Raw genomic sequence first — 12,890 nt, 5'->3', positions numbered from 1 at the left:
TTTGGCAGCCTCCCTGTGTTTGTTTCTATGTATTAAGTAGAGCTGATTTGACTCTGTGTCTTAGTTGTGTGGTCTAATGTAGAAGGTGTTCTATTGGGTCCAGTGGCTCAGCCTTGCCTGTCACCCAAGCTGGGTACTCAAGGTGTGTCTTTTCTGCGAGCTGAGTATGCCCTTCTCTTGTAGTTGAGCCTTGATTGTAGTTGACAGGTCAATGGGAAGGATTTACCTAGGTCAGTCAGCTGCCAGGACTGGCTGTGACCACTGACCACCACCCTCTACCCTTTGCAGAGGATCAGCTGTGCAGGGACAGGATGGTGGCACTATGATGTGATCTGTAGCTGCCCACTGGGTGCACAGGCTCTGGGATTTCCTGGGTGGTATAGCGCAATATCAGCCTCCACCTGTGTTTTGCACTGGGCCACCCTTCCTGAGATATAAAGCAATCTGAATGGTCTGTTACTTGTGCTAGGCTTGGAGAGTACCAAGCAAAGCCAAACTATGAGTCCAATCTAGCTGCTGCTAGTGCTGGGCCTGGGGCTCTGAGGTCAGCTATTCCTTGTTTGAGAGGATTTAAGAAGCTGTGAAGCATGAAGCAAGACCAGCCATTCATATGGAAAAGCAGCTTCAGTTAGCCCATAAGTTGGGTGGGGTGGATCCACATACACCAGAAGCCACATATTATTCTGCAGGAAGTCCCAACTCCCTTATATACTAATGCACACAAAGTGACCGGGTGCCAACACATTAGGTGAAAAAGTGTGATTCTGCACAAGTGGGCCCATTCTCAAGGTTATGGGAATACTGCTTATCATAGTTGCCCAGACATCTGAGTGCGAGGGCCTGACTGACTCCATTTTCAACTACAAGAGAAGGACATACTCAGCCCACAGAAAAGACACACCTTGAGTACCCAGCTTGGGTGACAGGCAAGGCTGAGCCACTGGACCCAATAGAACACCTTCTACATTAGACCATACTATTAAGACACTGGGCCTGGTGTGGGGCTGGGACTCTTTGGTTCCAAGATATCCATCCAGAATTTTTATTTACCACATGTGGCTATGGGACCAGCCTGTTTCTTTTGTGTGTCCCTCCTACCTATCTGGATGGATGTGATTCCTTTAATTCCATAGTTGTCAGACTCCCATTCAACTTGATTTCTGATGGTTCTGAGTGATGGTTTTTCTATATTTTAGTTGTAATTTTGATGTGGTTGTGGGAGGAGGTGAGCCATGTCTGCCTATACCACCATCTTTGCCAGAAGTCTATTACAGTATTATTATCTGTGCGCTGTGGGTGTTCTTTATCTGACTGCTTTCAAGATGTTTTTATTTCTTTTTTATTTTACATTTGTTTCACATGTACTGCTAATGGGTAGAAGTTTTATAATTTACTGAGTGATTCCCCTGATAATTATCATACCCACCTAGCACCATACATAAAAAAAAAAAGTTTTTATTTCATATTTTTCAGTACTTTTAACATTCCCAAGTTTTCTTTCTCTTTATTTGGAATATTTTGACATTCCTGATTTGTGAGTTGATATTACCATGGGGAAATCTTGTCAAAAACCTCTTCAAATATTTTTCTGTACTATTATGTCTTTCTTTTCTTCCTCAGACTTTTGTCTAACATGTTATACCACTTGAAATTATCCCATTGATCACAGAATGCTCTGGTTTGATTTCTTCTTCACATTGTCTTTTGTTTTTGTTTCTATATTTATAATTTATCATCGCCTGGTTTCAAGATAAATGAATTTCTCATGCTGAAAAGGCTTATCTTGTTAAGTGTGTAAGGATTCTTTGTTTCCTATATCAGTTTTCATTTCTGTAATTCACATTTGCTTCCATAGCTTTGGTGAAAATTTGCACTTGTTCATATATCTTGTTCACCTTTTCCAGTAGATCCTTTAACATATTTGTAATAGCCAGAGATAATTTAGATAACCCATTTATCACATTTATTTTATAGTCCCTTCCTGAAAATTATAGCACCTGGGTAATTTATTTGTCTGGTCCTATTATCTATTTTTTTTCTCAACAATAAATTGTATATTCTTATCTTTTTCACATGTCTGGTAATTTTTGATTGAATATTAGCCACGGTATATGACATTCTAATGTAAGTGATATTTAAGTCTAGAAAAGTGCATGCCTCTTCAGTCAGGTCTTTGGTTGGGGCAATTGAGTCAAGCAAGTCTGTATTGGACTGGTTTCGGGATTGTTGTGCTCTATTTACATTCAGTTTACCACCAGATTCAAAATGATAGCACTGTTACATTTGTTTTTTTTAAAGTAGTGATTAAGATCTGAGTGACTGGAATGTTTGCCTCATTTCTCTCTACAATTCATCAGGTATCAACAGACCTCGGGATGTTTCTCAGGTCTCTTTCATTTCTCCGGCAGTCGATGAGTTTGATGCCAGGTACTTTTTGCAAGGTCTTAGTACCTAAGCAGTTTCCCTTAGTAATCTCTCTTGACATTGCACCTGAGTCTAATAACAGTTCTCTCTCAACTCTCCTGTGTCTTCACCAGTAGCTAACACTTGCTGCCTGAATTGGGCTTGTGAACCAGGATTACTGGGAATTTACTTTTGGTTCTCCTCTCTGCCTTTAGACTAGTAGGTCACATATGCCTGTGCCTCAGGATGTGTTGTTCTGCTCTCCTGACCATCTCTGAATACTAACCCAGAAGATTTTATTTCATCTATTGCTAACCCCTGATGTATAGTATAACTACACTGAATTCATCTATATGTTTAATGTAAGCAAACCTGTGACTCTCACTTTTCTTTGTAAGTATAAATTTCATATTGATAATTTGTCGCTATAGTGATCTCACAGTAAACAGGAATATAATCAATGACAATTACTTTTGGAATTTCTTGAAAGATTACTCAAACTTTCCCTAGCTAGCTTGCATTATTTTACTTAATAAAACTTTTACAATAGCAGGTAATTTAAAAGTCCTATTTATAGTGTGCCATATATAAAAAAAATTAAAAATTAAAAATGTCAAACTGAATAAAGGACATTGTCTTTATTTTTTTTTTTGTCTTTAAATATTTAAATAAAATATGAAAGAATTGGATTTTGGTTTAAAAGTGTTAATTTATGTTATTATTTTTAAAAGACTTTATTCATTTGTTTTTAGGGAGAGGAGAAAGGAGGGAGATAGAGAGGGAAAGAAACATCAATGTGTGGTTGTCTCTCACATGCCCACTACTGGGGTCCTGGCCCCAACACAGGCATGTGCTCTGAATGGGAATCTAACTAGCAATCCTTTGTTTTGCAAATTGGCACTCAATCCACTGAGCCACACCAGCAGGCCTAACAACTTAATATTAAATCACTGTGTTACGAAATGCAGTCTGCTAAATTAGTGAAACATGTAGCCCATTCTTGTATTTTCTTTCTGTTGGAGAATAATAGGAATATTTTATTTGCATAGATATATTGTAGTAAAATAAATAGTAGTAACTTTTAAAAGTTATTTATATGTTCATAAATTAAGTAATTCCAATATCATTAATTATTTCATCTTAGGTGTGTCTCTTTTGTAATTTGCAGAAACTAAAAACTACATTTTGCACCTTCACTTTTAAAATGTATAGTTTGCTTGTCTGAGTTAGATAATTCAAGAACATTTCATTTAAGACAATTATTTTCTGATGCATAGGGATTTAGATTATGTAATAGATAAAATCTTAAAATGTGTTAACACACATATTTAGTTTTGATCATATATCTAGTTTGATATACATATTATATATGTGTGTGTAAAGGAGTGATCCCGAAATAGCTCTATGTAATTATCAATTGGAACTTCCCAATTCCCTACAAAAAAAGACATTTATTTTAATTCTTAGTGTTCTTAATATTCTTTCTTAAATATTACTAGTATTTCACAATCTTTTCTAAAAAATAAATACATATATAAAATGTATTCCTCTTTTTCCTTTGCAAAACATTTATAATTTACAGTTATGTGTTTTGGTTTTGTTTTCAAACTTATCTATTTTAATAAAATTAATTAATTACTTCACATAATATTATTATAAATAAAATGCATTTCAGGACATATCCCATATATGAATATTTTTATTATTGTCATTTCTTGGGAGTTAATTTGTCTAAATATTGTGACTATCTTTATCTGAAACAGTATTAAAAAAGATGTCTTCAATATATGTACATGTGACAATCCATTTAGACTCAAGATACACATTTTGTTATATAAAAATAGAAAAAAGGATGACTAGGAATATGATGTAGAATTTAACATCTATATGTTTCTGGGTTTCAGTTATAACATGGTGACATTTTTCTTTTTTCCCTATTTTTTTCCATTAGCCCACATTTTATACTTAAGACACAGCATGCATTTCTGCTAGAAAATTATGAAATCATTGGTAAACACAGTATGGCTGTTCTAGAGAAAATATTTGTGAAAATTGGAGTTATTTCTCTGTTATTGCCAACAGGACAAGAGATGGCTTTTTCTATTTCAGAAATACATAATCAGGTGTTGCCATTCATCTTTAATATTCCTGTTGACTCAGAAGCAAGCCGTTGTACTTTTTTATTGAATTCAAAGTTTTGATTTCACCGTTTCAACTGACAATTTAGAGGTCAATTGCATGACTTGATTATTTTATTGCTGACTTATACGGTATATGTCACATTTCTACTTCCCAAATAACAATTTATTTTCTTCTTTCTCTTTTTTTAGTTAACAACTGTTCATATTAAACTAGTAAAACAACAACACGAGTCATAAAATAATCCTTAACCCAAAGTAGTTGTGTTGTGTGAACGATAGCAAGCTCTAACTGTAATTTTTAGAGGTAATTTTATATTTAAATTTATAGAGATTATTTAAAATGTAGTGCTAGCACTAATTTTTCAATGGGTAAATAAAATGTAGTAGATGATTAGTTATCTCATTCTTGTTTCTAATTATCTTCCAAATTTTATCATAAACAAAAAGAAAAATACCAAAAATATTTTGAGTATTTTTAGTGCTGTAGCAATTATTTTATTTGTTATACCCTTGGTTATAATGATTATGCATTGCGTTAGTCCATTACATTTGTTACTGTCGATGAACCACAGATATTAAGCATTAATGCCTTTTCGGAGGATCTCCCCCCTTCCCCTAGAATCTATGGTGAGACAGCGATTTACTTTAGCCAACTGAACGTGACAGATTGTACAATGTCTATTGGGCATAAACCTTAAGAAGGCTAGTAGTTTCTCTGATTCTCCATATACAAAGTTTAGCTCTTTTGCTGGAGCTTTCAAGTGAGAAGACCAGGTAGAGAGACCATACTGAGACAAGAATGCCTCAAAACTAATTGGGGAGAGAAATCCGGCTGTCTCAGTGTCCCAGGTGAACCAACATTGCAACAACTCACTAGCTAAAGGTAGTGGCTTGCATAAGCACTACCCAGGCATGGGAAAAAAACTACTAGCTTAGCCCAGTACCACACACTGAAGATTCTGAGAAATAGATCATTGTTTTAATAATCTAATAATTTTGAATCTGATTTGTTACAGAGAAATAGAAATTAGAAGTTAGAAATAGAAATTGCTAACAAAAAAGAAATGCTGTTGCAACAAACATGTGGCCTTAACTTTAGGATCAGGCAGTTAGCAAAAGCCTGAACTGTTAGTGAAGGTTGGAAAGGCAGTGACAAAATGCTATGAGAAGTTGGGGAAAAAAAGGACCTGAGTTATATATTGAAAATCAATTACTAATATTATTCTTTTTAATAATATGGACAATAAGATATTTACTAAACTTATGGACCTGGCTAATTACATTTCCAGGCTGATTATGAAAATACCAAATATTTTATTTTAGCTGCCTGTGGTTAATTATAGAAGAAAAGAGATGAGATTAAAAAGGAAATGTTGAGTTTTAAAACAGAGTAGAGAAAAAATAGAAAGTAGCCAGGACTTTTCCTGTTGCAAAATAAAACTTATTTCTCATTTACAGTGTTTCCCAGTAAAAAGTTCTTAAAGAAAATGGCCTCAGGACAAAAATCAAATTGAGGACACTGTCAGTAAAACATGGTCTCATGGTCAAGGTACGTAAACTCTATTGTTACGATCTCAGAAATGTATAAGTGATGGTTTATAAATCCTCTCAGTGAGATAAAATGATTCAAAGTGCCTTCAAAGTATCTTAAGAATATGTCTAGTAGACCATGTCAGAAGCACTACTGTATAATAAGACTTCTAGGAACTCTACAGGTGTTGACTCATAGCGCCTTGACTGACAGACTGAGGTAGAGAGGGGCCTATTCATAGATCTGTGTGAAAATGTTCTTTTGCCCATAAGGGAGTCAATTGTAATTAAACATAAAGAAAGTCTACAGTGTTTAATGGAAATTGTACCATCTGTACTAAAAAGGATTAACCCATTTCAGAATTAAAAGAAATCAGTCAAACATCTTGGCATATCATATTCAAACTGCTAAAAACCAAAGACAAAGAGAAAATCTTGAAAGAAGCAGGAGGAGAAAGGAGTGAAGGAGGACACACCTTAACTACAGAAGAAAAAAAATAAAAATTAGAGCCAGCATCTTGTCAGAAACCAAAGAATTTGAGTTAAGTGAAATATTAAAGAAAAAACTATAACAAAATTATCTTTCAAAGTGAAGTAGAAAAAAAAACCTTTCTCAGAAAGCATAATCATAGAGAATTCATCAATAGCACACCTTCCCCTCAATACACGTTTTTTAAAAAAGCTTTTGACATTAAGGAAAATCACTTAGGTCGGAACTCAAATTCAATTTTAAAAAAATGAAGGTATAATAAACTCGATTATTTTTCTTATTCTTATTTGATATATAGACATATGTTTGTTCATATTAATATAGAGATGATATATCATATGGTTATAGAGGATGGAAAAGTGCAATGAAATGTCACAAATTTTATAAAGCCCAGAGAGAGAAATTGGGAACACTCTAAGTTACCTGAATTACCCTTGAAGTAGTATATATAGTGTTACTTGAATATACATATAGATTAGTTGTACATGCATATTACAAACACTAAGGGAACTACTAAAGTGTTTTTAAAGAAATATATATGATATGTAAAATTAAAAACCAGGAAGAGCAGAATAAGAGAGGAAGAGAAAACAAAGAAACAATGCAGAAGTGCAGTGAATAGAAACTATTACAAACAGAGTAGATTTTAATTCAACTATATGAATCTCTTGAAATGGGAATGGTCTAAATACACTAATTATAGACAGCAACTCTCATAGTATATTTAAACAAGAAACAAGATTCAACTATAAACTATCTACCAAAACAAACAAATTCTTTATACAAAGGCATATTCCATTTTGAACCAAAGTTTGATGTTTTTCTTCTTCCTCTCACTCTAGGGCATTTTAATAATTATATTTATTGTATTGTAACTGTAGTTATTATTGTTTTCTCATTTTTAACATAGAGAACTATGCAGGTACACTAATGCAATTTAGGTGTGTGATGGCACTTGAGCCTTGACCAACACATTATATGCCTTTAACATTCACATTCACGTTGTGTAACTCTGCACAAAGATGTATGTGTACAGCTCTTATCTCAGGTCTGGATGTCAAGCATAAATTAATTAAATAATTAATTTCTTCAGAACATTTGACTTGATTCTCCTTACTAAGGCCATGAAGTTTAACTTTTGGTTTTTAAAAGTTATTTCCAATTTTTTTCTCAGAAGAAATACTGTAATAAGCATCTTTATATTTAAATATTTGGGTATAACACTAATTTATTACATTTGTTTCATCACCCCCCATAATTTGTTCCTTTTTTGAGCTTCTGCATCATTGTCTTGTATTCCTCTAATTCTTTAGACACAGTTTTGTGTAGTTCTTTGAACATATTTAACATCTCTATTTTAATTTCTTTTTCTAGGAAATCCAACATCTGTGTCCCCTCAGAGATAGTTTCTATAAACTATTTTTCCTTCACATATGCACAGAGTTCTTTGTATGTCTCAAAACTTTTTTTCTAAAACACTTTATTTTAGATAATAAAATGTGCTGTTCTGGAAACCAGATTTTCCCTCCTTAGGCTTTGTTGTTGCTGCTATTTGTTTGTTTTTTTGTTTATTGACTTTCCTGGACTGAATCTGTATATCCTAAATGTGAAGACACTGAATTCCATGTTCAGTTAACTTACTGCTCAGAGAATTGGTCAAAGGTTTCTTTAAATATCTTAAACAATAAGTCTTTTTGCCTTTTGCCAAATGCCTGCAATGCTCAGGCAGTTCACAAGTGGGCTTTAAACCTTCACTCCCTACTTGCACAGAGCCTAAAGTCAGTCATTGGTTAGAGACTGGTACCCTCGTAGGTCTCTATTGACCAGGTGCACACCTCTGGATATATGTTCAGCTTTCTAAATTCCCAAAAATATGTTGGAGATTTTCAAAATCTCCTAAATTCATCCCATTCTTCAGATATTTTTAGCCAGATTTTTGTTTTAATCAACTGGTTAATGGCCTCAGGCAGCAATGATGAAAAACAATTGCCACTGATTATTTTTGAGAAATATCTAAAGGTATGGCTCTCCAATAGAGTTGAATTCTAGGTAAATCAAATAATAAAAACATCTGGGGAATGGGTTTTTCCAAAGACTTGTGAGACAAGATTCAAATAGTTATAATACTTTTGGGGTTGGTTTTTAAGGAAACTACCATCCCAGTCTGTCTCCTTCAGGATATGGAAGGCTGGGTGGTTTTGAGGCTACCACAGAGATAGATATGGGGATGGCAGTAGGTCCATTTGCATGCCACAAATGATGATGCTCCAAATTCAGCATTTTTCTAAAGGAAACACTCCACAAATTATTGAAAGCTTTTGGTTAATTTCCAAAGTTCTGAAAGTACTGATTTTGACACTTTTGCCAATGTTTCTGTTATTTTTCTAGAGGAGTAGATTTATGGTATCCTCACTCTGCTACTCTGAAAGTCCTGTGAAGACTACTTCAAGTAGTATTTCTAGAAAGGCTCTTACTTGGTATAAGTATCTCTATTTGGTATAGTTTGCTTACATTATTTCCACAAAGGCTACAGCAATATCACTCCCAGAAAGAGTATTGTTGTTGCTGGAAATCAAGCCCTTCCATGGGATCAGGAGGAAAGCATTCCAAGGACCCATGCATGGGAGATTGTGATGTGGCAAGGTTTATTTGGGTGAAAATAGAAAGAGACCCTGGGTTTCTAATTTCTCCCTTGTTCTGCCATGAAAAAAGTTCAACTTTGGCCTCAACAAGGCCAAAACAAAGGGCAGTGTTCAAAGTTTCTGGTTCATATTAAAGCTTAGTTCTTTGGAGCCCACATCATCAGCTGCTGGCCCCAGTAGTTGCTCAACCCTCATGGCTGTGTGTCCCCAGGTGAGAGTGTGTGCAAACAGGGTGAGTGTGGGTCACCAAGGAACAAGGGGGGAGAGAGAGAGAGAGAGAGAGAGAGAGAGAGAGAGAGAGAGAGAGAGAGAGAGATTCTTTGTTCCCTTGGGATTTGGGGTTTTGTTAGCTTGGGTTTGGGGCAGACCAGGTGCTCCTTCAAAATAACCAACCAACTTTCCAAGTTTTTGTGGGATTTTGATAGGCCCACACTCCAGTTAGACTCTGTAGTCAAGCACCTCCCACTGTGCCCCTCAACAATCTGGTATCAGCGGGCTAGTAGTGCTCCTGGGGAGATTTCCTGTGCTCTGAGGATCAAGTCTCCTCACCATTGTATACACATTTTATACATATTGTATAGCATTTACAGAATCATTTATACACAGTCCCATGCAGTGTATAAGTGATTCTGTAAATGCTATAGATTCCTGGCTAAGCAAGCACGTTTGTGCTCCCCAGCTTACTAAGCTCAATGTCCACTTGCCTTTGCTCTCTTTCTTATTAATAGCTAGGTAACTGCCTACAGTAACTGTGTCTGACTTGCACCAGACATGCTAAAGTAATATTTTTAAATTTTTGACAATATGACAGACCATAAATGCTACTAGTTATTTTTTGTTTCTGCATTTTTTAAACTCATACACACTTGCTCACACACAGCTTGCTTAATTAATGTATATGTTCAAGTTATTCATTGTATATGAGTTTTAAGAACATTTTCAGAAAAACTTGGTCAGTCAGAAAGTATGGTATGCCTCCAAGAATGCTGTGAAACCCAGAAAAATCCATTCCTTGAAGTCCCTCTATGTTAGTCATAGAAAATCTGCCTGACCAAATAATTCAGTCCCATCTAATTTTGTTGTCCTTATGTACCTCCACACTTAAAGGAATTTTTCGGGTAGCGTCTTGCATGTTTCTATATTTTTTTAAGTTATACATTAGTTTTCATGATTTTTCTAAGAAAAGAGAATATTTGATAAGATCCAATAAATGAATTTATAACAAGGATGTGGAGGGAAATTTGGATAGAGGTAAGCTATTGGAAAAATACAAAAAAAAAGGTAAGTGCTCCAGTAAAAACAGTAATAAGTTGTTTTCCAAATGTAGTACAGTTTTCAGTTAATTTAAGCTAAAGTTTTCTAGAAACCGTATATTTAATTTTTTCCATATGTCTACTTATAAATGGATCTATAGCATTTTCAATTATATTTCTGCACCTATTATTAATTTCTATCATGTAATTCTAAGATAACACATTAACTTCTCTATATTAGTGGTTTCAGTTGTAAAATTAGAACTGAGTAGCTTGATTCATGATTCATTATATGAATAAATAAAAACAATTGGACATTTTGAAAATATCAGTTATATAAAATTTAGAGTTTCTGCTCCAGTGGACTCTTCATAACCACTAACCAATGTGCAATTTGGGTTGGGAAAAATGCTAACTTTTAAGATGCGTAAAGCTGTAACTCCTGGGTATGACATTGTTTTGAGTTCACTTTTTCAAAAGGTGAAGTTTTTATCTCCCAAGTTTTAGGGAGCACAATTTCTTGAATCTATTTTTTTGCCCTTAGAAGGGTTTGGTGGCAATAAACAAAGAAACTTGTTTTAGTCAACATATGGGAAGTAATCTCATATTGTTAAGGATGCATGTCAATGAGTCATTTCCTGTTCTTAATTAAAGAGGTTTTAGAATGTCATTGAGATATGGAACAAATGGACAGATTAAATCTATTCTGTATGACAGTTCATTTATCCTTTTCATTACATAAAATAACTTTAAATGGTGAAATTAAGCAATAAGGTTAATGCTATAATATAGAAAACTAAATTTACTTATTTTTTATGACAATAAAACATCCCTCATGACTGTACTTTAACTTGTCATTTATTTTTAATCTAATAGCCTTTTAAAACATTCTGTATAATAAAAAATTATTGTGTTAATTTTAAGCAAAAAGGTGTCACACTCTTTCATGGAATTCAATTTGTTTATTTTGGTACATTACTTTTTTAGAGATTGTTATTTAAAACATAATAAATTACTGATATATATTTTTCAATTCTGGAAAAATAAATCTCAATTATTTCCTTCTCATCTTTTATCTTCTCTTTCAACCACCGAGCTACTTAATGTTTCTCTCATCATACTAAACCTATGTCACTAAGCAACTTATTTATTTATTATTACTTATTATTTATTCGGTTTAACCAATTGAGCATTGCATATCTATTCTACTTCATTCACCAGTACAGTTTAGTTTTCTACTTGATTTTTTCCTCATCATTTAAGTAAATTATTACTCTTTAAAATTCTATAGAAAAAAATAATTTCAGTGAATTTTATTTGGGATAATTTTCAGAAGAAGAGCAGTGGTCAGGATTTAAGATATAGGAAAGATGTTACAGAGAAGCTGTGGTATTATTTCTAAATTTAAGGATAATATTCTGTGAAGTCTAAGGTTTTCCTCAAAATTTTGAAAAGTAGATTCATTCTTTCTTTGATATGTTAGTTCTTGTTTTGCTGATAATTAAGTGTAATTGAAAAAAACAGTATTCTCCATTGCATTTTTCCACCTATAGCAAATTTCTTTTGTAATCATTGTGTGACAAAGAAACACAACACATTGGCAAGGACATTTGTCTTAGCATTGGGTATGCTGGTAGTGGGAGTGTAGCTACTAGAAATACTTGAATGGATATGGATATGATATTTTTTACTTTTTTCTTACATCATAGTTCCACTATGATGTTTTTGTAGGGGGAGGTGCTAATCTACTTGGGTGTACTGTAAAATATTATAAACATGAGTCTTGGGGTGGGTATGTGTTTCTCACCTTTGTAGTTTTGTGTTTGTAGATGACTTTGTTCCTTTTATATATGCCTGCTCTCTCTGATAAAATATGTTTCAAGTTCAGTTTCTTTCGCCTTGGAAACACTTCTCCTCTCTTTTTTCTCCTCTATATGACTACTCTCACTGGTTTTCACTTTCAACTCTCATCATTTCTCACTTGAGTCATTATTATGGAAGCCCCTTGAAGAAGGGTGGTTTATTGCTCTGCAAGCAGGTTTCACTCCTGCCTTCTTAGATAGTACCCTTGACATCTAAGATAAAACTCACAGCTGTTCTGCCCACATCCCAGTCTCCTCAACAGCTTGAAATGGAAGGTGTCACTAAAACCTTTTAACAACAATATCTCACAATAGTCGGAAAAGTCATCATGGCAGGTCCCAATAGAATAGTCCTAGATCATATAAATCTCAGAATGCTAATTCAGGAAGTGACTTTTACAGCCTGCTTTACTTGCATGTTCTGCAGTCTGTTTAGGCTAAATTCCTGATGTAGCTTCTCAACTGAAGATATCCTAGCAGGAAACCTGCCCTATGTTTCTGTGATGTCATGAAACTCATGTTGTATTTCCTTTTCTTTGTATTCTAAGCAATCTCAGCATTATTATCAT

The sequence above is a fragment of the Pteronotus mesoamericanus genome, unplaced genomic scaffold, assembly GCF_021234165.1.
Source record: "Pteronotus mesoamericanus isolate MK-2021 breed Mesoamerican mustached bat unplaced genomic scaffold, CSHL_Meso_final contig_20, whole genome shotgun sequence".
In the NCBI taxonomy this organism is placed as follows: domain Eukaryota; kingdom Metazoa; phylum Chordata; class Mammalia; order Chiroptera; family Mormoopidae; genus Pteronotus; species Pteronotus mesoamericanus.
The sequence above is the reverse complement of the archived record's forward strand: the minus strand, read 5'-3'. Positions refer to the sequence as shown.